This window comes from Anomaloglossus baeobatrachus, chromosome 3 (assembly GCF_048569485.1).
Source record: "Anomaloglossus baeobatrachus isolate aAnoBae1 chromosome 3, aAnoBae1.hap1, whole genome shotgun sequence".
NCBI lineage: Eukaryota > Metazoa > Chordata > Amphibia > Anura > Aromobatidae > Anomaloglossus > Anomaloglossus baeobatrachus.
The window spans coordinates 294,756,852-294,782,806 of NC_134355.1; the positions used below are offsets into that span (position 1 = coordinate 294,756,852).

A 25,955-nucleotide genomic window follows, 5' to 3' on the forward strand; every position below is an offset into this window, starting at 1 on the left:
TCTTTGTCCTCCTTCTGAAGCTAGTGTGGATAACGCGTTCTACGTCATACACACAAGCAGACAGTGAGGTCCTGCGCAGGCGCACTACAATACTTTGATCTGCCGTGCTCAGGGCAGCTCAAAGTGCCCCTGCACAGGACCTCACTGTCGGCTAGTGTAGATGACGTAGAACGCATCATCCACACTAGCTTCAGAAGGAGAACAAAGATCGCCGAAAGAGAAGGTGCGAGACCTGGAGAATGAAGACGTCCATCCGACCAGTCTGCTCCGCACCGACTGTTAGGTAAATATTAAAAACATCCGGTGACAGGTTCCCTTTAAGGCTCATTTCTAGCTCTGTATAGTATTTAGATCTGGCCACCCTTACGGGTGCAGGTTCTTGGACTTCTACTGATCTAATAATGATGACCTATTCTATGGATAGGTAATCAATATGTTAATCCCAAACAACCATTTTAACATAAACTTAAGCAGACTTCACAACTTTAAGCAAATGTGATCCAGTTGTTGAAATTAACTGTCTACTTCTAAACTGTTGGAACTATCAAGCTAGTTGTTATCTCTTTGCAAGTAAAGGTCGATGGACAGATCTTACCTGCCTCCTGCAGCTCCCAGCAGGTAATGCGGAAGGAAGGAGGTGGGTGGGATGTTTACATCCCACTCAGCTCCGCCCCTCCGCTTCTATTGGCCGGCTGCCGCGTGACGTCGCTGTGACGCCGAACGTCCCTCCCACTCCAGGAAGTGGACGTTCGCCGCCCACAGTGAGGTTGTATGGACGGGTAAGTACATGTGACGGGGGTTAATCGTTTGTGCGGCACATTCAACAAATTGAACGTGCCGCACATACGATGGGGGCGGTCACGATCACATACGATATCGTATGCTGGATTGTAAGGTGTAAAGCAGGCTATAGCCATCAGGTTTTGTCATAGTGTCCATCACAATGCAAACAATAGCAAATCATCTGACGTCATCACTTTAATTCAAACAATAGCAAAGCATCAGGTCAGACCGTAGGGGCCGACACCAATATGAGCACAAAATAAGGTCACTCAAGCTTCTAATTTTCAGGAATTCCATGTTCACTGGAACAGGTCAACTTCTAATATTCCCCTTTTGTTGGAATAGTTCATCCAGACAATAAGCTGCTTAATGAGGTCATATTTACTGCACACATTCTCCGTGTTGCCATAATAGACTCCCACTATGGGAAGGTAACTGGGGCCAAACTCTTTACACACACTGGTCATAGGGAATGGCACATTTACAGTACACTTTAGGATTTTAATGCCGCGTGTTGTGTATCGGGGCATTACAAAAGTAGGAACTGTAAGTTCCTACTGGCAGCTCATTGTATTTTCACATTAGCATAATACAGCAATGTATTCCCAAAATAGTAGACACAATGAACACCCTGTGCTTCACTAATAAAGTGCGAACAGGACAACGGAAAAGAAACAAGCTGTATTCACATCATACACTGGAAGGAAGTTTACTTTATCCCACATAAAATAAAGATTATTTCGATTAATCACACAGATGGAAATGTGACAGCTTTATAGTAGAGTTGTTACTTCACTGACATCATTGAGCCAAGGTCATGTCATGGGAAAAAATAATACGTGGCGCAATTTTGATGGAAATCCAAAGGATTGCATAGCAGCAAATCACAAATGTATACAGCGAGTTGGTAATATTGCTACTTTTAGAAGTGATAAATATACAAAATAATCAGGGATGCCGCTAGGAAATTCAGGATCTCATACTGATAAATCAGCTGGCTCTAATTTTGGTCTCTATTTGTGCAGTGAGCATGCATAAAGCCTGCTTTACATATTACGATTTCACATACGATATCGTATGCGATCGTAACCGCCCCCATCGTATGTGCGGCACGTACAATTTTTGAGGAATGAACGACGTGCATGCGATGAACAGATTTTCGTTCAATCGCAATTGCACAGAGGTTTTACACGCTACAATCATACTTACGATGCCGGATGTGCATCACTTACGACGTGACCCCGCTGACACATCGTAAGATATATTGTAGCGTGTAAAGCGCCCTTTAGTCTCTTTCTTTACAATGACTAATGGCAGAGGGAAAGGAGGTCACTTCTATGGCCTGTATCCAAGCCTTGTAGCTAAAGTCACGATCATGGTCTTAAATTCAAAAGTCTAGGCTCAGGAGTGACTATAGCGGCTTTCCACCCTTGGAAAATCAGTTTTGAATGAGAGACACGTACGACAGCTAAATATTATTCCTGACTCTAGCCAGCCGGTGTCAAAATGTTACTATGTTCTTTTTGGGCATATACCAACTGAAAAGTATCTCACATGAGACAGCCCAGTCCTCCTGCTGCTGGTGGCGGATTGTGCTGCCCGCATAGAATATTGTGACACTTAGGCTATGTGCGCACTTTGCGTCGTCCTAGTTGCAGTTCTAAATGCATCCTCTGGCAGAAATTGCTTTTGCCAAAGTTGCTTTTGACCACAGAAATGCGATAAATATGCGTGCGTTTTTACCGCGTTTTAGCTGCGTTTTTAGCGCTTTTTACATGCTTTTCCATTGCGTTTAGACAGATGCGTTTTGAACATAAAGACACTGCTAAATAAAGTTTATACAGTCAAACAATGAAAAAAGTTAAAAAAAAGAAAACAAATATATTTATTTAAATCATAACGAAAATAGTTATATTTCATATAATTATAGCGGTTTTATACTATTTATCGTTAAAATTACAATAAATTAATATTTATCATTAATTTAATTGTCGGACCATGAGTGTGTGTAAAGGAACAAATCATTCCATTATTTTGATGTCAGAAAAGCATATGTTTATGTAGTCCAGCACGCATGCTTTCTGCAGCTAAAAAGCAGGTAAAACGCTGGAATTTTGATGTTTCTTGCTTTTTACAACTTCTCATTGACTTCAGTGTTAGCAAAACGCAGCCCAAATGGCATAAACAATTACATGCTGCTTCTTTGAACGCTGAGTTTTTGCCCAAAAATATGCAAATTAAATGCAGCGTTTAGAACAGCATAGTGCGCAGAAGAAATCCACTTTTCCCATAGACTTTGCTTGAAAATCAAAACGCATGCCTTTTGGCATGAAAACGCTGCCGTTCAAAACGCAGCTGAAACGCAGGTAAAAACGCAAAGTGCGCACATAGCTTAAGGGCTCATGCGCACGTTGCGTAATTACATGCATTTACGCTGCATACTGCACTGCAGCGTAAATGCATGCGTCCTGCGGCTCCTGCACAGTCTATGTAGATTGTGCATGATACGTGCGCACGTTGCTTTTTTGAATGCAGCGATTTGGATGGCAACATTTTGACCCAAATTCGTGCGTTCATAAAAGCAGCATGTCAATTATTCCGTGCGCTTTGGATGCTGCTCCCACTCTGCTTATGGTGGGGGCAGCAGAGAGAGCGCATGAAATCGGGATTTATTCTGCTGGAACACTGCATCCATTATGCAGTGTTTCTGCAGCGATTTGAAGCGCACATGTGCTGTCAAATCGCTGCAGAATATTCAGCAGTTACGTGCGCACAAAGCCTTAAGGGGGCTTTACACGCTACGACATCGCTAATGCGAACTCGGGGTCACGGAATTGGTGACGCACATCCGGCCGCATTAGCGATGCCGTTGCGTGTGACACCGATGAGCGATTTTGCATCGTTGCAAAAACGTGCAAAATCGCTCATCGGTGACATGGGGGTCCATTCTCAAAAATCGTTACTGCAGCAGTAACGAGGTTGTTCCTCGTTCCTGCGGCAGCACACATCGCTCCGTGTGACACCGGAACACCTTCCTATGTGGTGTGACACCTAAGGTGTGACACCTTCCTATGCGGAAGGAAGGAGGTGGGCGGGATGTTACGTCCCACTCAGCTCCGCCCCTCCGCTGCTATTGGGCGGCCGCTCAGTGACGTCGCTGTGACGCCGCATGGACCGCCCCCTTAGAAAGGAGGCGGTTCGCCGGTCACAGCGACATCGCCGGGCAGGTAAGTATGTGTGACGGGTCTGGGCGATGTTGTGCGGCACGTGCAGCGATTTGCCCGTGTCGCGCAACAGATGGGGGCGCATACCCACACTAGCAATATCGGGACCGATATCGCAGTGTGTAAAGCCCGCTTTAGACTGGTTAGAAACAGGATCAGGAGAATGGTGCCACTCAGTGATATTATACACACACTGCTGAGACAAATACTGCACACACACATACCAACAACAATTACATATCTGACACACGTAGCATAGACATATCACTTATATGTCAGACACACACCACACACATACCACGATATATCAGACACACAAAGCAAACACATACTACTTACTGTATATATCAGACACACGCAGAGCACACATACTAGGAACATATCAGACACACACACTACACACATACAAGAACATATCAGACATACATAGAATGCATGTACCACTTACATGTCAGACACATATCTGACACATGTAGGACACACGTATCACTTACATGTCAGATACACACACAACACACATACCACGTATATACCAGACACACAAAGCATACACATACTACTTACATATCAGACACATGCAGAGCACACATACTAGAAACATATCAGACACACACACTGCACACATACAAGTACATATCAGACACACAACGCATATACATACCACTTATATGTCAGACACATGCAGAACAATCATAGTATGTACATATCAGACACACACCACACACATACCATGTACTTATCAGACACACAAAGCATACAGATACTACTTACCATATATATCAGACACATGCACAAGTCATACCATATACCTATCAGACACACATACCACACACATACCGTGTACATATCAGACACACAAAGCATACACATGCCACATACATATCACATACAGAACAATCATACCACGTACATATCAGACACACACATCACACACATACCACAAATATTTCAGACACACAAAGCATATACATACCACATACATATCACATACACACCTCATATATATCTGACACACAAAGCTTACACATACCACATACATATGAGACACATCCAGAACAATCATACCACGTACATATCAGACATACACATACCACAAATATTTCAGACAAACAAAGCATACACATACCACATATATCAGACACATGCAAAACAATCATTCCACGTACATATCAGACACACACCACACACATACTACGTACATATCAGATACACAAAGCATACACATTCCACATAAATATCTATATATATATATGTAAAAATGTTTGTACCAGCTCACTCCTGTGAATCACCTGGAACCTCAGCTGACCTGGTTAACTCCGTTGGACCCGAATCAGGATGTAGGAGTCCATCCATACAAATGTGAACAACGACTGAGCAAAGTTAACAGCATCCTGGATTGCTCACGTTATAGCTGGACTTTGCTCAGTCGTTGTTTATATATACATATACATATATATATATATATATCTCAGACACACAAAGCATACACATACTACATACGTGTCAGACACATGCAGAATAGTCATAACACTTACGTATCAGGCACACGTACCACGCACATATCACAAACATATTAGTACACACAATGCATGTCATATTTTGTTAAACAGCTGAGCACACATTGTAATAATTACCTGTATAGATCTTGACTTCTTGGACAGCAGGTCCACCATGCCTTACCCACTGTAGACTGGTTCATTATAACAAGTTATGGACATGTGATCACTTCAGCCAATCACTGGCTGCAGAATTGACATGTTGGTCACCCTTGCAGCTACTGATTGCCTGCAGTGGTCATGTGCCTGTTCCTGCTGGGAGAGGATGTTTGTAGCTCGGTGTGGGACCCAGACAGTGCTACTGAAGAGCGGCAAGGGATTGGTAAGTAGGTAACTTTTTTTTTACATTTAGAGCATGCTTGACCCAGTTGTTAAAAAAATAAAATGGATGGATTACTACTTTAAAGGACCACTCGTGATTTTTTATTAACCTTTCGTTAGCAATCGTGTGTATGTTTAATGAGTGCAGTACTATACTCAACAGTCATCACCTTCAAGCCTTTTTAGCAGCTTTCTGGTCTGCTCCCGTGTCACGTTAAGGCCTTGTGCACACACTGCATTTTTACCTGCGCTTTTACCCGCGGTTTTGCTGCAGAAATTTCTTGAGAAATGTTTGCAACCTTTCTGCAGACATTTCCCAGAAAAACCTATGGGAAAAAAAAATAGCTGTGCACACACTGTGTTTTTTTTCTCAAGAACATTCTTTCTGTAGAATTTCTTGAGAAAATGTGCATGTCACTTCTTTTCCGCAGGTACCTGCGGTATTTCACTCCATTCACTGTAATGTAATCGCGACGTACCGCGGGTATACCGCAGATAGCAAATGATGTGAGGTATACCCTCGGTATAGCCGTGGTTTACCTGCGGTAATGTTCATCACTGCCTGCGTTTGGCAGGGAAGTGATGTCATTATGACAGGAAATGGAAGCGAAGCAGAGAGTAAACACACACACATAACAGACACAGACATATAGAATACACATACAAATCAAATGTACATATAAAAAAAAACAAAATGCGGGCTCGGCTGTATTTTTTACCGTCCAGCCAGGAAACACACAGCGGCGGCCCGGTATTCCCAGGCTGGGGAGAGCGAGGGCCATGATTAATGCCCCCTCTCCTGCAGCCGAGAATATCAGCCCACAGCTGCCCTGGGACTGTCGCATCCATTATGCGGCAGTCCCGGAGTGTCCCCGGCTCTTCCAGATTGCCGTGATGCGGTGGCAATCAGGGTAATAACGAGTTAAATGGCAGCGCATCGCCGCCACTAAGTCCAGGCTTAAACATGGCAGCGTCTATGAGACAGCTTACATGATTAACCCGTAAGTAAAGTGAATAAACACACACACCGAAAAATCCTTTATTTTAAATAAAAGACAAAAAAGCCCCTCTTTCACCATTTTATTAATCCCCCAAACTCACAGCTCCGGCGTAATCCACCCAGGTCCCACGGCGCTTGCATCCAGCCTCGACTGACACTGTACTGAATGCAGCCTCGTAATGAGCCTGCAGAGAGGTAATTACAGGTCATTTCTCACGGCCGGTAATGTGAACTCACTACCGCTCGGGAGAAATGCAGCGTGTCGATTGTTGATTGATCTGTCCTCTATCTATCTATCCCTCTATCTATCTATCTATCTATCTATCCCTCTATCTATTCTTCTATCTATCTATCTATTCTTCTATCTTTCTATTTTTCTATCTATCTACTATATATCTCAGAAGGAAATGCCTTTTTGTTTTTTCCAATGTGCTTTATTGCATTGAATGCATTAAAACACATATACCAACCCGCGCTAATACCGCGGTAAAACCGCGGCAAACCGCAGCCATACCGCGGGTGCATTATTACCGCAGTTTTTGCCACAAGTGCGGTATTCTGCCACAGGGTGTAGATTTTTCTTAAGAAAAATCCATTTTCTAGTACGCACATAGCCTAAGGCTGTGTCCGCACTTTGCGTTTCCACCTGCGTTTCAGCTGCTTTTTAGGTCCGTTTTGAACTGCAGCGTTTTCATGCCATAAGGCATGCGCTTTGTTTTTCCATAATAGTCTATGGAAAATGTAGATTTCCTGTCCGCACTTTGCTTTTTAAAACGCTGCATTTAATTTGCATAATTTGTGGCAAAAACCATGCGTTCAAAGAAGCAGCATGTCAATTGTTTTTGCCATTTCTGCAGCGTTTTGCTAACATTGAAGTCAATGAGAAGTATCAAAAAGAAGCAAACATCAAAATTCCAGCGTTTTACCTGCTTTTTAGGTGCAGAAACACTGCGTTTTTTACTTCAAAAACGCATGCTTTTCAGACATTAAAATAATGGAATAATATGTCCCTTTACACACACACATAGTCCGACAATTAAATTAATGAAAAATATAAATGTAATGCTATTTTAGCAATAAATATTATAAAACCGCTATAATTTCATGAAATATACCGTAACTATTTTCTTTATTAATTCAAAAATTATATATGTTTTGCTTTTTTTTCTCTTTTTTCATTCTGACTATTTAATCTTTATTTAGCAGTGTCTTGATGTTCAAAACACATCTGTCAAAACGCAGGTGAAAAAGCATGTAAAAAGCGCTAAATACACATCTAATACGCGGTAAATACGCATGCGTTTTTAGCGCTAATTTAAGGAAAAAGGCAACTTTTGCTAAATCAATTAATTCCAAAACGTACGTTTAGAAATGCAACTAGGACGATGCAAAGTGCGGACACAGCCTAAGGCTAGGGCCCCACTTTGCGTTTCCAGCTGCGTTTTTGGTGCTTTTTAGGTCCGTTTTGAGAAGCACCTTTTTCATGCCAAAAGGCATGCGTTTTGATTTCCCAGCAAAGTCTATGGAAAATAAGGATTTCTAGACCCCACTTTGCGTTTTAAATGCTGCGTTTAATTTGCATAATTTGTGGCAAAAAACATGCGTTCAAAGAAGCAACATGTCAATTGTTTTTGCCATTTTGGGTGCGTTTTGGTAACATTGAAGTCTATGAGAAATGGCAAAAACCAAGATTCCTGCAAATTCCTGCGTTTCACCTGCTTTTCCAGTGCAGAAAACATGCGTTTTGGACTTCAAAAACCCATGCTTTTTGGTCATCAAAATAATGATTTCATATGTCCCTTTACACACACACATAGTCCAACAATTAAAAATAAGAATTTTAATAAATTATTGCTATTTTTCAATTAAATATCATATTACCGCTATAATTTTATTAAATTAATCTATTTTCATTATTTTTCACAAAAATATAGATTTGTTTCTTTTTTTCCAATTTTTTTTCATGGAGTTTGACTGTTTAAACTTTATTTAGCAGTGTCTTGAAGTTCAAAACGCATCTGTCAAAACGCAGGTGGAAAAGCAGGTAAAAAGCGATGAAACCGCATCTAAAACGCGGTAAATACGCATGCTTTTCAGCGCTAAATTTCTGAAAAAGGCAACTTTGGTCAAATCAATTAAGCCCAAAACGTGCGTTTAGAACTGCAAGTAGGAGAACGCAAAGTGCGGCCCTAGCCTTAGCTGTACACTGTGTATAGTCTACAACATCACTCCGCTCAGACATATCCAGTCCTGACAGATCTGGGAGTCTCGGCCAATGTAACTACAATAGCAGCTGCTTTTCCACCCATTTGTCAGCAAGGCCTTTACAAGGGCAGTAGTACTAATATATAAGCACACACAGCTGCTAGCGCTAAGCTGCTGACAGACAGCAGGATTGCCATGGATATTGGCACTGCGAATATAATAAGTTTCTTTGTGGTGATAACAACTATTATTACAGCTTTTTTTAATCTCATGGATATGTGTGAACACATTTAAAGTGGAAAAGAATAGAACTAAGACAGTCAAATAGAAAAGTACAACTACAACCAACATGATTATTGGGAATGGCATCAGTATCTAGAAATCCTTGACCATTTCCCAAATACAGCTTTGTGCCACCAGGTCCATTTTAAAAGCAAAACAACCTCCTAAGCCAAACTCCACATGTTCTTAATTCTAGGTTGGAAACGATCCTTGAAATAAAATATTTGTTTCCTACTTCTGAGCACCTGACAACAGAAGATATGTTCTTGTATCTTCAGGTATGGCTGATATTACAGTCACTATTTTATAATGTATCATATACTGTAGAGCAGTGCGTTATAGAGTGATGCTCCTGCCAATGGCATAAAGAAAGGAAGCGGAGCCCAAAATCGAGCGCACAGGTAACATGACAATATAGAGTGCGGGGAGTAAAAGAGTTAAAATTATAAGGGGTCAGAGGCAGGTCAGTAAAGATGGATGCAAAGTTCTCGATTAGAGGGGGGAGAAAAGGGGAGGATAAAAGGTATGGGGTTGGTACCGCTTGCATCTCAGGAACAGCCAACCCACATGCCCTCTTTATTTTGTTAATATTTGTGTTTGTAAACGGGAATGTGTTTTTTTCTGTGTATACGTTGTTTCAGGTGCCCAACATCATGGATCCTGGATATGCGGTATTGCTCTCGGTGTGTCAAGAGTGGGAGAAGAGAATCGCGTTGACAATGCAAGACAATGGGCAGCACTTTGAGCACATCCTTTAGTGGGTTACGGTCATTGTTCCATGTCACAAAAGAGTCAATAACTCGATAATAAATAAAGCTACGTTAAAAATTAGCGCACCATTGTTTTTCTTGTGCAATTCTCTATGTTTGATGTGTCACATGACCTCCTTCCTATTGAAAAAAGTAGAGTTGAATTTAAAATGGCGGCTTTGCAGATGGCCACCATGGGCGTCACCCGACCTCAAATGTTTGGCCCCTCCCATGTACTAATATGCCACAAACGGAAAGGTGATATCAGCAACCACTTCCATTTTATAAGGGTGTATCCATACTTATGGCCCACTCATTACTCAAGTCGAGCCCATCCAAGCATCTGACCATCTCAAATCGAGCAACAACCATTCTAGCATTTCAGTGCATCAATAATGAGTGAGCCCATATAGCCAGCCATAGACAGAGCATTTCCGGGCAAGGGAGGGTGTGTTTATTTTTATGGGTCACTACATCCAAGAAAGTTGTTCTATCCCCCGACAGACCCAGAGACTGCAAGTGGCTCTCTCTGGGGTGTATGCACACATCACACAGTGAAGGGAGCTAGTGTGACTGGTTGTTGTTTCATGCACAAGATATCTGCGCACCCGCGATACTCGGCCGAGCTCCGGAAGTAGCTAAACACCCAACTGCTCAATCGAGTACCGAGCACATTCACCCGTCACTATTGTTCATCATTATTTAAGTAATAATGAATAAAAACTGATGGGATATATTTACAAACAACCAAGAAAACACACATTCAAAAATAAGGAGCAATATGGAAATAATGTTTCTGAACCGATGATTACTAAGTCATCCCACGTTTTCTTTACTCGGTGCTGTGACAAAGCTGGGAATATGAGGATTATAGATGCTCAAAACTATTACAGATTTCCATATACACTTTTCTTAATTTTGTCATTCAATCTTGGCCCTATTTTTGTTTAGCATCCATGTAGGAGGCGCAAAATATACACAGTTGTGATCAAAAGATTACATACCTTGGCAGATTTTTTGCTGTCAGAAAATATGAATGATAACACAAAAACTTTTTTCCACTCGTGTTTAGTGGTTGGGGGAAGCCAATTATTGTCACACTACTATGTTTTTCTCTTTTTAAATTATATTGACACCCAAAAACATCTAAATGACCATGATCAAAAGTTCACATACCCTGGTGATTTTGGCCTAATAACATTCACAGAAGTTGATACAAATTGGTTTTAATGGCTAATAAAGGTAACATCCTTACCGTTGACCTGTTTGCTTGTAATCAGTGTGTATGCATAAAAGCTGAGTGAGTTTCTTGGATCCAGGACAGACTCTTGCATCTTTCATCCAGCCACTGACGTTTCTGGATTGTGAGTCATGGGGAAAGCAAAAGAATTGTCAACGGATCTATGGGAAAAGATAGTTGAATTGTATAAAACAGGAAAAAGATACAAGATATCCAAGGAATTGATAATGCCAGTCAACAGTGTTCAAACTGTGATTAACAATTGGAAAATCAGGGCCTCTGTAAAAATCAAACCATGATCCAGTAGATCAACAAAAATTTTGACCACAACTACTAGCAAAATTGTTCGGGATGCAAAGAAAAACCCACAAATGACATCAGCTGAAATACATTACTCACTGAAAACTAGCAGTGTGGCTCTTTTCAAGATGCACAATAAGGAGGCACTGGAAGAAAAATGGGCTGCATGGTCGAGTCAGCAGAAGAAAGCCATTCTGCGCAAATGCCACAAAGTATCTCGCCTACAATACACCAAACAGCACAGAGAGACAAACCTCCAAACTTCTGGAACAAGGTGATTTGGAGTGATGAAACCAAAATCAAACTTTTTGGCCACAACTATAAACGTTACTTTTGGAGAGGTGTCAACAAGGCCTATTATGAAAGGAACACCATTTCTACTGTAAAGCATGGAGGTGGATCGCTGATGATGGGGGGGATTTGTGAGCTACAAAGGCACAGAGCAAATTGGCACTCATCAGCCTAGAAGCTGGGCATGGGAAGTACTTGGACGTTTAAACATGACAACGATCCAAAACACAAGTCCAAGTTGACGTGTCATTGGCTACAACAGAAAAAAGTGAAGGTTCTGGAGTAGTCATCTCAGTCTCCTGACCTCAATATCATTGAGCCACTCTGAGGAGAACTCAAGTACGCAGTTCATGCAAGAAAGCCCAGGAATTTACAGGGACTAGAGGCTTTTTGCCAAGAAGAATGGACAGCTTTACCATCTCTGAAAATAAAGGGCCTCATACACAACTACCACAAAAGACTTCAAGCTGTCATTGATCTTAGAGGGGGCAATACACAGTATTAAGAACTAGGGTATGTGAACTTTTGATCAGGGTCATTTGGATGTTTTTGGTTGTCATTCTGATTTAAAAAAGGGAAAACACAGTAGTTTGACAATAAATGGCTTCACCCAAACACTAACCATGAGTGGAAAAAAGTTTTTGTGTTATCATTCACATTCTCTGAAAAAAGGCCAAGATAGCAAAAAATCTGGGTATGTAAATTTTTGAGCACAACTGTATATAGTCGACCAATTTAATAAAACTTAGACAGAGGGTGTGGACATAGTAGATCAATATAAATATTATATCTGATGTTTATATTTAATTTGAATACATCTATTACTGAAAATGTCAGCTGTGTTTTAAGAACTTTTTGGCCACAGTGTTATTATGCAACTGGGTAATCAATCTGATGTAAACTCTAGAATAATTGGAAGAATATTCACGCACGTTAAAAAAAAAAACATTAACCCATGTGCTGTCCCTTTAAATTTGATGAAACGTAATATGCCACAGTAGGCTAAAATTCCCACTGTAATCCAACTGTGGATGTCCTGTGGAGGAAAAGTATTTAGCAATTGTTATAAATCTGCTGCAAAACTAGCAGTTGATAATTACCGATACCTGATTTTTAGGCTATTTGCGCACTTTGCGTCAAGGTAGTTGCAGTTCTAAACGCATCCTCTGGCAGAAATGGTTTTTGCCAAAGTTGGTTTTGACCACAAAAACGCGATAAATACGCGTGCGTTTTTACCGCGTTTTTTAGCGTGATTTACATGCTTTTTCATTGCTTAAAGTCAGATGCGTTTTCAATACAAAGACACTACTAAATAAGGTTTAAACATTCGAACAGTATGAAAAAAATGGGAAAAAATGATAAAAAATATATTGATTAAAATCATACACAAAATATATATTTTTTATTAAATATATAACTATTTTTTAATAAATATGCATAAAATAACATTAAATTATGGTATTTTATTAATTTAATTGTCGGAATCTGTGTGTGTGTGTAAAGGGACATATTATTCCAATAAACTAATGTGTTTATTTTGTTCAAAAAGCATGTAAAACGCTGCAATTTTGATTGTGTGTGTGTTTTGACATTTCCCATTGCCTCCAATGATAGCAAAACGCTGCCAAAATGGCAAAAACAATTGACATGCTGCTTCTTTAAACGCTGTTTTTGCCCAAAAATATGCAAATTAAAAGCTGCGTTTTTAACAGCATAGTGCGCAGAAGAAATCCCCATTTCCCATAGACTTTGCTTGAAAATCAAAACGCATGCCTTTTGGCATTAAAACGCTGCAGTTCAAAACGCTGCGGAAACGCAGGTAAAAATGCAAAGTGCGCACACAGCCTTAGAGTTTAGATATTATGAGGGCCGATACTGAATGAGAAAAAAATCATACAAAGTGTAAGGAAACCTGTAATAGCTTTGAGCATCTACTGCCCTCATATTCCCAGCTTTGTCACAACACCACGTAAAGAAAACGCAAGGTGACTTAGCTATCAAGAGTTGGGAAGCATTATTTCAATGTAATGCCTTATTTTTAAATGTGTTTTCTTGGCTGTTTGTAGATATATAACATTTCGTTTTTATTCGTTATTATTTAAATCAATGTTAAGTTTTACCTCTAGTTGGAATTGTCAGCGGAAAAAAAAATAAAATAAAAAAATAAATAAATACGGTAAATATTATATATATATATATATATATATATATATATATATATATACTACGCACAAAAAGTTAGGGATATTTGGCTTTCGGGTGAAATTTCAGGGTGACCCTAAATGCCCTCTAACCTTTTCAGGTAAACTTAATGTGACCGTCTCTAAGGACTTTTGAATGCCCATGTCCAACTGTTCAATATTTCAGTACTTTTTATACAACTTGCTGTTCTCTACAAAGGCGGTTAATGGCAAATATTCACAACAGGTGTTTGATCCATGAATCGTCCAATAAAAGTCAGGATTCAATTAGAATTGGTATTTAAACAGTCCTCCTCGACATGTTCGAGACCAAGTCGACACCTAACAATTGATCAACAGTATCTCGCCATTGCGAGGCTTTAAGCAGGATATTCTCAGACAGAAGTGGCCACTAAGCTTAGCATGTCACAACGTGTCATCAGTAGGTTGCAATAGAGATACAGAAAGACTAGAAGAGTCACAGAAAGGCATAGGAGTGGACATCATTTGGCAACATCCCACACTAATAACCACTTCATTGTGAACAGAGCCCTTTGGAACCAGATGGTGAATGCCACACAAAGCGGTGACCGGGCAGCTTTAACCTGCAAATTAGCACTATATCTGCAGGTTAAGGCTATGTGCGCACGTTGCGTCGGAGTACCTGCAGTTTATTCTGCACGTTTTCCTTCCCTTGGTTTTTGACCAAATGGCTTTTGACCATTTTTTAGCGCTAAAAACGCATGCGTTTTTACCGCGTTTTTAGTGCGTTGTCAGCGCTTTTTACCTGCGTTTTCACCTGCGTTTCTGCAGATGCGTTTTGTAGATCAAGACACTGAGAAATAAAGTTGAAATAGTCAAAAAGAATGAAAAAAGAGAAAAAAAGGATAAAATTTACTTTTAATAAAACTATATGGGAAATTATCAATTTTAATGAAAAAATAGCGGTTATGCACATTTTCACAGAAAAATAGGTAAAGTATAATATTTTTAAACATTTAAATTTTCGGTTATTGTGTGTGTAAAGGATCATTAGAACCCATTAATTGATGGCCAGAAAAGCATGCGTTTTTGGAGCCAAAAACGCAGTGAAAAAGCAGGTAAAAAGCATGAAAAACGCAGGAATTGTGCTTTTGGTTGCGTTTTGCCATTTCTCATTGACTCCAATGTTAAGGAAACGCTGCAGAAATGGCAAAAACAACTGACATGCTGCTTCTTTTTCTGCATGGTTTTTGACCACAAATATGCAAATTAAACGCTGCAGAAAAAAAAGCAAAGTGCAGACAGGATTTCATCTTTTCCCATAGACTTTGCTGGAAAACAAAAACGCATGTGTTTTAGCGCAAAAACGCTGCTGCTAAAAATGCTGCAGAAACGCGGAAAAAAACGCAACGTGCGAACATAGCCTAATAGCGTTTCTTTACATGACAGGTTCCCTTTAATTAACTATTTAACCTCACCGATCTGAAATTGATAACTTCTCAGTAGGCTATGCCTGGGCTTCCCCTTTAATTAGATTTTGAAGTCTACCTGTATTGTGTTTTCATCGGTCAAATACAGAAACAGTTAACTGAAATATATTAATGATTTATAAGTAAACAAAATAAACCTGAATAGTCCAAAGCTGGAGCTGTTGTCATTAAGTGAAGAAAAAAACATAATTCATTGACTTAGTGGCCTGAAGACCTCAAACCTCTGCTAAATCTAGTTGTCAAAAATGAAGGTATCTCCTGTAGGTTCAAAAAATCTTTATGTTTAGAGCTACTCTAGGCCCCATCCAGATGTCCGTTATCCACGTACGTGATCTATCCGTGTCCATGTCTTTATGCAGATTGTGTGTCCATAACAAAATCACGGAGGCATAATCACTTTTTTGTTGCGTCACGTATGAAAATGACCGAATCAAATCTATCAATGTGTGAAAATGACGGACAGCACACAATATCATCAGTGTGCAGTCCGTGATTAACAAATTTTCATAAGCGAAAATCACTGATAAGTTACTGATGGTAAAAACTGACATAATGATGAAACACTTCTGAAAAATGGATCAAAAACACTTATGGCACACAACCCATTTTTTATATACATTAAACGTCATGGATGTGTGAATGAGGGCTTACAAAAATATTAGGGAGTTATGTAAAACTAAACTCTCCATTATTTGGCCATGTGCATTCGTTGAGTATTTGTGGAGTTTTTACCTCAGTATTTGTAAGGCCACGTGCACACATTGAGTATTTGGGTAGTTTTTACCCCAGTATTTGTAAGACCATGTGCATATGTTCAGTATTTGGTGATTGTTTTACCTCAGTACTTGTAAGGTCACATGCACACGTTGACTATTTAGTGAGTTTTTTACCTCAGTATTTGTAGCCAAAAAAGGATAAGGACAGTCAGAGGAAAAGTATAAGGCTATGTGCGCACTTTGCGTTTTTACCTGCGTTTCCGCAGCGTTTTGAACTGCAGCGTTTTAATGCCAAAATGCATGCGTTTTGATTTTCAAGCAAAGTCTATGGGAAATGGGGATTTCTTGTGCGCACTTTGCTGTTAAAAACGCAGCGTTTAATTTGCATATTTTTGGGCAAAAACTCAGCGTTTAAAGAAGCAGCATGTCAATTGTTTTTGCCATTTTGGCAGCGCTTTGTTAACATTGGAGTCAATGAGAAGTTGCAAAACGCAATCTACTTCAAACTTCTAGCGTTTTACATGCTTTTTTGATGCAGAAAACATGCTTTTTGGACCAACTAAATGCATGCGTTTTTGATAAAAATATTAATGGCATGATATGTCCCTTTACACACACCCATAGTCCGACAATTAAATGTATGAAAATCAATAAATAAATGTAATTTTTTGCATAAATATTAGCACACAGTTATCATTTTAATAAAATAAGCCATTTTTTATATGATTTTAATATTGATATTTATTATAATTTTTTTCCTTTTTTTATAGTGTTTGTATGTTTAAACTTTTACTTAGCATTGTATTTGAAGTCAAAACGCATCAGTTTTTAAGCAGTGGAAAAGCATGTAAATCGCGGTAAAAAGGCGGCTAAAACACGGTAAAAACGCAAGCGTATTTATAGCGTTTTTGTGGTCAAACCCAAATTTGACAAAGACAATTTCTGCCAGAGGATTCGTTTAAAACTGCAACTACCTCGACGCAAAGTGCGCACATAGCCTTAAGGTTCTCATTGACTTTGATGACATCAGGATTTTCTTCAGTTTTTTTGACAAATCTGCACTCAAAAACACATAAAAACATGATAAAAATGCACTGTGTGCACACAGGCTAATCTATTTTGTTCTATAATGACCACTTTTTTTTCTAATTATTTGCAATTATGCTCCAATGTGGTTTGTATCACTTTTTTTTTTTTTTTTTTTAATCTTGAAAACCTAGTTACATTAAGCTCTTCATCAAACCAAAAACACCTTATTAGTGTATTTTCCAAGGGTTATTATATTAAATTGCTAGATATAAATCTATTTCTGGATACGCTAGATCTAAATTGCAGAGCACATACTAGACAACATACAATGAGCTCCCAACGGAGTTTGCAAATTTGTATGAAAACCTTTCTAAAATTTTTCAGAAGTGGAGATATGTAAGATCCAGATGTGGCACCAGAGGAACAATTCATATTGGACTTAACGCTGAATAATCGGATAACCTGTCCACAGCTGGAAATTGCTACTTAATGGGTGCAATAGATAGGTTGGCCAACGTTGCCAGTGTTTGGACAATCTTAAGGAGGGATGCACAACCTTTGGCCTGAGGAAGGTATGTTAGGGTACTTTCACACTTGCGTTCAGCGGAGTCCGACACTATGGAGAATAACGCAGTCCGTTAACGCACTGCGCTATTCTCCATAGACTTGTATGGACAACGCACTGTAACGCAAGTGTCTGCGTTGCATCCGCTGGACGACGCAGCATGGTTATTTTGACGCTGCGTCGGGCGGAAGAAACGCAGCATTTAACTTTTTTTGAGCAGCGCAATCCGTAGGATTTCACTGCGCATGCTCTTTTTTTTTTAAAAATCAAACTTTATTTTGTCTCGCGGTGGCCGAACGTTCAGCTGAGCGCCCGGCCGCCGACATGCCCGGCCGCCGGCAAGTGACAGCGCTCAGCTGAGCGTCCGCCCACCGGCATGCCCGGCTGCCTGCAAGTGACAGCGCTCAGCTGAGCGCCCGCCCACCTGCATGCCCGGCTGCCGGCAAGTGACAGCGCTCAGCTGAGCGCCTGCCCAACAGCATGCCCGGCCGCCGGCAAGTGACAGCGCTCAGCTGAGTGCCCGCCCGCCGGCATGCCCGGCCGCCGGTAAGTGACAGCGCTGAGCGACCGGCCGCCGGATAGTGAGAGCGATCAGCTGATCGTTCACAACAGTCTGCTGTCGATAAAACTGTAAAGAATAAAAAAAAATAATAAAAATAAAAAAAAGCTTTCCGTTGTTTTGTACGATCCATAGCATCCGTTGTGCCACTATATGCAACGCATCCGTTGCATCCGTCACACAACGCAATGCTACGGAAGCCGTCCAACGCAAGTGTGAAAGTAGCCTTACCTACAATGGCATTGTCTGTTAGCCGCAGTTATCTATGAAAAATATTTGAGGATGGTTCACATAGCAGATAATGGAAGATGAGGTGGAGAAGAGACTTGAAGATTTCCCCATTGTAGTCTATAGAGATTGTGTGTCGCCCTGGGCAAGCCAGGGGACACAGGTCACAACACCACCACACCCCACACTCCAGGTAGGCACACCTGCTAACCAGAAATCCTTGTTGCCTTCCTCCAGAGGTTGGTGATGCACACCAGGGGGTGGGCCAGGCGGTTGGCTCCGCCCACCAAGGAGCTCACAACACTGGAGGCAGGAAGTAACCAGGCAGTCAGCTCAGGGAAGAGCTTGAGAGAGGAGTCCAGCTAGGGACATGAAAGAGTAAACAGCTAAGTGAAAGTGGTGAAAGTAAGGAAAGTAGTAAAGGAGAAGAGTAAGCAAAGTGACAGAAGGAAAGAAAGCCTGAGAGCCCAGCTTGGTGTAGGGCCAGAACAGCAAGGTCAGCGACGGCGGTGACTGTTTGGAGGGGGACAGTTTGGAAGTTCCTGGAAGGACCCCGTTGGCTGTGTGCCCGGTGGTCTGGAGCAGTGTTCCGAAGGACAGTCAGCACCAGGGCAGGGGCCTCTCGGACCCCGGCAAGGCTAGGAGTCGCCAGATTTGCCAAATCCGTCAGTGACGGGGACGCAGATCCCCCAACAACCAAGTCCCGATTGACGGCAACAGCCCGACCATTACCGGGGAGACACCGCCACGGCACAAGTTTCCCCAGGGCCAGCGCCTGCGGGCAAAGTGTAGAGCTCCTCCGGCCCAGATTGCAGTCGGGGAGCGGGTAACCGGAGGGAATCCACCGCTACCATCAGACAACATAGGTGCAAGGAAGAGAAACGTCACCGTCACCTACCGGGAGTGCAGGTGCAGCCGTCTGTGGGACCGTCCTACCAGCCGTTGGTTTACCGTACAAACTGTGTCCGTGTGTCAGGCTGAGTGAGTACCATAGTGCCGCAAGGCACAGCGCTGCCCCCGCGCCCCTGCGCCCTCCAGGCCCTACACTTCACATCTCATCACCGGGCCCCGGGATCACCAACCCCTACCCACGGAGGGGCAACACAACACCTGGCTGCTCCGCATCACCATCCCCGGGACCCCCACACTGAGCAGCGGTGGTGCAATCACCACAACCGTGGGTGGCGTCACGAACTATAACAATCCCCACACCCAACAAACACCCCCTTTCACTCACGGGCGAGGAGTGTCGCTCGAGACACCCCGGGATCCGGCCCACAGCTCGAGCCACCAGGAGCAGCTGCCGGACCCGAGCAGAAGGGGTGAGCGCGGTGTGCTGACACCCTCCTCCCCGCCCGCGACAACTTGGCGTCACGAACAGGATCTTACCGCTCTGCCGTCAGGTAGAGGTGCGCCTTGTTACCGCCGGAGATATCCGGCAGAAAAATTTCAGAAGCCGCCATCTTTGGCGCGAAAAGTTCCCGCTCGAGCGTCTTCTCGAGCAGTGGAGGCGCGAAGGTCAAAACCCCGCCCCGAGAGAGGAGGGGCCGGAAAGAGCTAAGGGGGACGAAATGGCGGCTGGCCGCATGTGAGCGCGGCTGTGGAAGCAGGGACGCCAGGACCCTGCGGCCATTTACTGGTTCCTGGAAGAGGCCGCTGCTAAAGATGCTGAGTCCGACCAGCAACACCGTGGTCCCCGCGCCTGACATGGCGGCGTGGGTGGAAGTCCGGACCGTCCAGCTAAGCAGCCGTCTGCAGGTCCACAGGCAGCTCCTCGTGGAGGAGCGGGAGGCCGACATGGTGGAAGTGGTGGCTGCTATGTGGAGATGCGAGGTGGAGGAAGATTTGGAGGAACGGGTAAGAGACCCACGTCCCTGTATTCCCGAGGGATCGGCCGCTGCGGCTGAGGGGCCCGGCCTACACCCGTTCACCCTTCTGCCTCTCCCGCTACCCGCGTTAGCTGCTGCTGCCCCGCCACTAGGCCCGCTACCACCACCACCGGTAGCGGTACCCTGCCAATCCGCCCCGGCGGACCGACCTGCAGCAGAAGCTCCTGACCACCCTGAACCGCTTCTATGGAAAAAGCCAAAGGCTGAGCCCGTCAGCAAAGATGCACCGGAGGCACGGCGGGGATGCAGCTGCCAGGAGGCAGAGCAGGCCATGTCACAGCGGGGTCCCTCATTACTGAGGGTGCCGGTCATAGCCGACACGGAGGGACTCTGGCTGGGCCCGTCCCTCGCACACGCTGAACCGGAGCAAAAAGAAAGTGCTCCCGGCTGGGAGCGACGGCAACAGCAGCTGCGCAGGGAGATCGATGCCCGAGAGGGGTGTAGAGCGGATGTGCATGCCCGCATGAATATGGAAGAAGATCGCCAGCAGCGAGCTACCATTGGGGTCCAGAGCGGTGCACCATGTGAAGGTGGCACTAGAGACCCACGAGTGAGAATGGACTGTTGAGCCGCTTCCAGGGCAGCGGATGCCCGTTGCACCGTCCCCGTGGGGACCACCAGAAGTTTGCTGTTTGTTTGTTAAGTTTGAAAGTTTTGAAAAATGGAAAAACACTGATTGAACCGAGTTTTCACCTGATTCACCGTGTGATTTGCAACCGGCTAGAGCTGGCACCGTTGTCCCCGTGGGGACCGTTTAAGTTTATTTGCATGGGAACTATCCATGGACAAGCCCGTGAACTCTGCAGGGCACCACAAACGTTAAGTGGCTTGTAAATATGTTGGGTACCGTTACCGTTTCCGCAATGCCGCCTCCGGAGAGGCAGGTTGGAGGGAGGGCCCTGAGCAGAGCAGGCCAGGGCCCAGCCACCAAAGGAACCGGTGGCCACCCTCTGGAGGGGAAGGACAGATCCCGCTCGGGTAACTTGTGCTGGACTGTGGGTCAAGGGGTGCTGCCTGGGTTTTAGGGGCAGCATCAGGGCCAGGTTGCTTGGGTGGGAGAGAGCGGAAACCGTGACCGTATACCGTTGCAACGTTTAAGAAAATGTGCCTCCCGTTTGGGAAGAGTTTTTGATTAAAAATGTTATTGATGTTTGATTAACCCTTGTTATCCCCTTTTACAGAAAAATAAAACCGGTGTAGGACGGCAGCCCGCGGACGGTCTGCATTTTGCTAAGGGGGAATGTGTCGCCCTGGGCAAGCCAGGGGACACAGGTCACAACACCACCACACCCCACACTCCAGGTAGGCACACCTGCTAACCAGAAATCCTTGTTGCCTTCCTCCAGAGGTTGGTGATGCACACCAGGGGGTGGGCCAGGCGGTTGGCTCCGTCCACCAAGGAGCTCACAACACTGGAGGCAGGAAGTAACCAGGCAGTCAGCTCAGGGAAGAGCTTGAGAGAGGAGTCCAGCTAGGGACATGAAAGAGTAAACAGCTAAGTGAAAGTGGTGAAAGTAAGGAAAGTAGTAAAGGAGAAGAGTAAGCAAAGTGACAGAAGGAAAGAAAGCCTGAGAGCCCAGCTTGGTGTAGGGCCAGAACAGCAAGGTCAGCGACGGCGGTGACTGTTTGGAGGGGGACAGTTTGGAAGTTCCTGGAAGGACCCCGTTGGCTGTGTGCCCGGTGGTCTGGAGCAGTGTTCCGAAGGACAGTCAGCACCAGGGCAGGGGCCTCTCGGACCCCGGCAAGGCTAGGAGTCGCCAGATTTGCCAAATCCGTCAGTGACGGGGACGCAGATCCCCCAACAACCAAGTCCCGATTGACGGCAACAGCCCGACCATTACCGGGGAGACACCGCCACCGCCAAGGCACAAGTTTTCCCAGGGCCAGCGCCTGCGGGCAAAGTGTAGAGCTCCTCCGGCCCAGATTGCAGTCGGGGAGCGGGTAACCGGAGGGAATCCACCGCTACCATCAGACAACATAGGTGCAAGGAAAAGAAACGTCACCGTCACCTACCGGGAGTGCAGGTGCAGCCGTCTGTGGGACCGTCCTACCAGCCGTTGGTTTACCGTACAAACTGTGTCCGTGTGTCAGGCTGAGTGAGTACCATAGTGCCGCAAGGCACAGCGCTGCCCCCGCGCCCCTGCGCCCTCCAGGCCCTACACTTCACATCTCATCACCGGGCCCCGGGATCACCAACCCCTACCCACGGAGGGGCAACACAACACCTGGCTGCTCCGCATCACCATCCCCGGGACCCCCACACTGAGCAGCGGTGGTGCAATCACCACAACCGTGGGTGGCGTCACGAACTATAACAATCCCCACACCCAACAAACACCCCCTTTCACTCACGGGCGAGGAGTGTCGCTCGAGACACCCCGGGATCCGGCCCACAGCTCGAGCCACCAGGAGCAGCTGCCGGACCCGAGCAGAAGGGGTGAGCGCGGTGTGCTGACACCCTCCTCCCCGCCCGCGACAATTGCACTGAGCTATATCTGCAACTTGAATAACTCACAATGACGAGAACCACATTATAAGTAGCCACCTCAACCTTTCCTATCTGGAGAGCCTATGGGGTACTTTACACGCTGCGACATCGCTAGCGATTGCTAGCGATGTTGAGCGCGATAGCTCCCGTCGCTCGTGCGACATTTGGTGCTCGCTGCCATAGCGAACATTATCGCTACGGCAGCGTCACACGCACATACCTGGTCAGCGACGTCGCTGTGACCGCCGAACAATCCCTCCTTCAAGGGGGAGGTGCGTTCGGTGTCATAGCGACGTCACTGCGGTGTCACTAAGCGGCCGGCCAATAGAAGCGGAGGGGCGGAGATGAGCGGGACGAAACATTCCGCCCACCTCCTTCCTTCCGCATTGCTGGTGGACGCAGGTAAGGAGATGTTCGTCGCTCCCGCGGTGTCACACATAGCGATGTGTGATGCCGCAGGAACGACGAAGAACATCGTACCGGTGGCAGCAGCGATATTAAGGAAATGAACGATGTGTCAACGATCACCGTTTTGGATCGATTTTGCGATCGTTGATCGTCGCTCATTACTGTTAGACGCTGCGATGTCGCTACCGGCGCCGGATGTGCATCACTAACAACGTGACCCCGACAATATATCGGTAGCGATGTTGCAGCATGTAAAGTACCCCTAAGGAGGGGAGTAAGAAGCCTGGCTCATATACTGTAGATAAAAGTCCAAAAAGTGAATAAGAGTCAATAACTGAATAAAAAACTTACCGTACGTATAATTTTCTTGTTTTATTTAAAAGTGTTTAGCTTTATCCAATCAAGCCAAATTATAAAAAAAAAATTTAGGATAACAAAAAATAGACACTGTTTAGCTACAGTGATAGCATGTCTGCATCAGGGAAATCTGTGGTGGAGCAGAAAGTATTTCGATGGGACTTTGTAAGGGCTGACATTTGAGCATCAGAGGATTAGTAAGGGACAGAATGGCTTATTTTGTTGTTCTATAACTTTTTATTGTTCCTCTGTAGTTTTCTGCTGATTAGATTCCGGTGCACAGGGGCCGGACTGTACACAGGGTCTTCTCCTCCCTATCTATGATTCCCCGTGCCCTCCACCTGCCACAATCTTTGAATGACAGGTCACAGCTTATTCAGTGACCTGGCTCCTGTGTTTGATATCTTACTGTGGACATGCGCAGACTGAGTTTCCTGAGGGATACAATAAAATGGCACCATCACTGACGTGGGCAGCATATGCGCAGTCATTGCTAAAAGCTGTAATGGAGCTGGGAGCTCAATCTGCGCATGCGCTGCTTACAACAGTGACAGCGCTGGAGCAAGATTTCAAGTAGAGGAGGCAGGTCATTAAATAGGCAGTGACCTGTCATTCAAAGACCGGAGGTAGGTGGATAATACAGAAATAGTGATGAGAAGGCCCAGAGTACAGTCCAGCCATGATGCACTTGAACCTAAATAACATAACACTTCCGATGGTGATTAGATAAAAACGACAAAGCAGATTTCTTCACTATAAGTATCAATTTCATCAGTATTACAGCACCATTACAGCCATGGCTTTAATTAGATTCCAAATTGGCGCAGACAGGTTCTCTTTAAGCTGTTTATAAAATAATTTTGCCTGACTGGATATTTTTTTAACTATTGTACAATTGTTAAGAAATAATACATATACTCCCTGACAGAAGTTCTGTCGCTTATCCATGTTCTGTAATTAAAAGCTTATAACCTGACTTTAAATTCATCCATTGGTTTTATAAATTACTCAGATTAACCAGATCCAATGCAGAGGTGGCTGGCACCTTTAATGTGTCTCAGCGTCAAGTACAAATAATTAAAAAAAAATATTTGAAGAGAATGGAGATGTTTTTGACAAGCCCAGGTCCGGCAGACCCCGCAAGACAACTGCTCAGGAGGAATGTTTGTTGGTTAGAAAATCCAAATCCAGACCCTCTTCCACTGCAGCAGGGCTCCAAAAGGCCTGGTCACCTCAAGTGCCTGTGTCAACTAAAACAGTTTGTAGGATTCTGTCTCGAAATGGCCTCCATGGTCGAATCAGTGCCCAGAAGCCAGCACTAAACAAAAGGCAATTAAAAAACCATGTGGTATTTGCCAATTCCCACAGCCTGCTAAACAGATGGACGCTGGAAAAGTGTCAGAAGGTGGATTTCTCTGATCAATCTTCAGTTGACTTACACCACAGCCACCGCAAATACTGCAAGAGACCTACTGGAGCCAGTATGGATCCAAAATACACCCAGAAAACAGTTAAGTTTGGTGGTGGAAAGATCATGGTCTGGGGTTACATTCAGTATGAGGGTGTGTGAAACATTTGCAAGGTGGAAGGCAGAATATCAATAGCCTAAAATATCAAGAATTATTAGCTACCTCTTACATTTCCAATCATAAAAGGAGTCAAATTCTGCACCAGGATAGTGCTCCATCTCATACATCCATCTCTACAACAAAGTTCCTCATGGCAAAGAAGATCAAGGTGCTCAAGGACTGGCCAGCCCAGTCACCAGACATGAACAACATTGAGCATGTTTGGAGCAGGATGAAAGAGGAAGCTTGGAAGACAAAACCAAAGAATCTAGATGAACTCTGAGAGGCATGTAAGACTGCATTCTTTGCTATTCCTGATGACTTCATCAATAAATGGTATGAATCATTGTTAAACCACATGGTTACAGTCCTTCAAGCTCATGGAAGTCACACAAAATATTAAATATGGTTCTAATAGCAACACAACTTCATTCACCAATGTTATGCAATATATCTTTGTATTATTTTCTGTGGGTGACAAAACTTTTGTCTTGCCAAAATCTGACCTTTTCGTGTTCATTAAATGATCAATATTTCAGCTTTGC

At 43.8% G+C, this 25,955-nt stretch overlaps 1 protein-coding gene across 3 annotated transcripts in view; it reads right to left on the minus strand.

The window, feature by feature from the left end:
• NCOA7 (nuclear receptor coactivator 7) overlaps nt 1-25,955 on the minus strand; it is a 217,954-nt gene that overhangs the window by 134,491 nt on the left and 57,508 nt on the right. The window lies entirely within an intron of this gene.